Consider the following 1,429-nt stretch of genomic DNA (forward strand, 5'->3'; position numbering starts at 1 on the left):
AAATACAAAGACCTGGAAATAGAGATAACTCGAATGTGGAGTCTAAAAACAGAAACAATTCCTATCATAGTAGGTGCCTTAGGTATAATTAAAAAATACTCAGACAAATACATAACAAAAATACCAGGACTTACAAATATATGTAACATACAGAAAATTGCACTACTGGGTACTGCACACATTCTACGCAAAACACTTTCAATACAGTAAACATAAAAGCACCACAGCAAACCACAGCACATACCCAAGGCGCACAGAGCTGCGCTCGGTAGTGAAGTGAAAGCACGTTATAAAAATAAAACTACTGAACAATAATAATAATAATAATAATAATAATAATAATGATAATAAAAATTATAATAATAATAATAATAATAATTATTATTATTATTATTATTATTATTGTTATTGTTATTATTATTATTATTTTATTATTATTATTATTATAATATCTGCAGTTCTCCTTCTCTTCCACTTCCTATAGGAATTGACTTTCTCACGTACTCCACAATAATATTCACCTATTCCTGATCGTTTCTTTTCTTAATCTTCAACAATGAGAAATAAATTTAAAAAATGTATATATACTCATAGAAAGTATAATTTATAACATATTATGAATGTATTCATACATTCAATATACATTTTGACTTAAATTCAAAAGTGAACTGGAAGACACTCTGTATAGGTATTATATAATAAGTTTGTAAAACTAGGTGGCTTCACCCTGAAATGATAATGTCCAGGAAGGAAAACTTTCACTGAACAATTAATTTCAATAGCGATATTCAATTTTAAAGGTTCGTTCAAATCAAAATAGATATATTACCTGTGTACCGGAATCCCGGATCTGTACAGCATTCAACTTTATAACAATGTAATATTCAAGTTATTTCTGTTTCATTCTTGTTTTCAGTTTAGGAAGTCTGTCTATAAACTCCTTGTTTCTATACAACATATTTCTTTCGGGCAGTAAATAGGCTTCTACTTTTTATATACAATTTTTCTTTTCTATAGGAAACAGGTTCAGTTTCAATTTCGGTGCGGTGTCAGACGAATAACAAACTATGGGAGAGGAAAATGTGCAACACTGTTAAAGAAGGAAAAGAGACGATGTATAAAAGATAGAGACGCACCTAAGGTTTCTGACAAACCTCAGAGAAAAGATTACAAAATCAACAAAATAACAGAAGCTGAATAAGAAGTAAAAGACGCGTGAAAATACGGGTCAATCGTCACCGAGTCAAGAGGCATGCTGGAAAAGAGAATTTTTTCAGAAGAAAATGTGACTTACCCGATAAGCAAAACAACAATTTGGAGCTCAATAGATTTAAGAATTTGATGTGACGCCTTTCTTACAATACTTGCTATTTTTAAGATCGCGAGTTAGCACTGTATACAAGCATACATACATGCATATTTGATATAT

At 30.2% G+C, this 1,429-nt stretch overlaps 1 long non-coding RNA gene across 1 annotated transcript in view; it reads right to left on the reverse strand.

Annotated features, from left to right (window-relative positions):
- The window catches only part of LOC128248027 (uncharacterized), a 5,526-nt gene extending 4,119 nt beyond the window's left edge, over positions 1–1,407 (reverse strand). Inside the window, exons 1-2 of the long non-coding RNA XR_008264300.1 lie at positions 1,295–1,407; positions 830–1,065 (exon numbers count right to left, since the gene is read on the reverse strand). This is a non-coding gene — a long non-coding RNA (uncharacterized LOC128248027). The remainder of the gene's footprint in view (positions 1–829; positions 1,066–1,294) is intronic.
- Between the last annotated feature and the right edge of the window lie 22 nt (positions 1,408–1,429).

The sequence above is a fragment of the Octopus bimaculoides genome, chromosome 6 (genome assembly GCF_001194135.2).
Source record: "Octopus bimaculoides isolate UCB-OBI-ISO-001 chromosome 6, ASM119413v2, whole genome shotgun sequence".
NCBI lineage: Eukaryota > Metazoa > Mollusca > Cephalopoda > Octopoda > Octopodidae > Octopus > Octopus bimaculoides.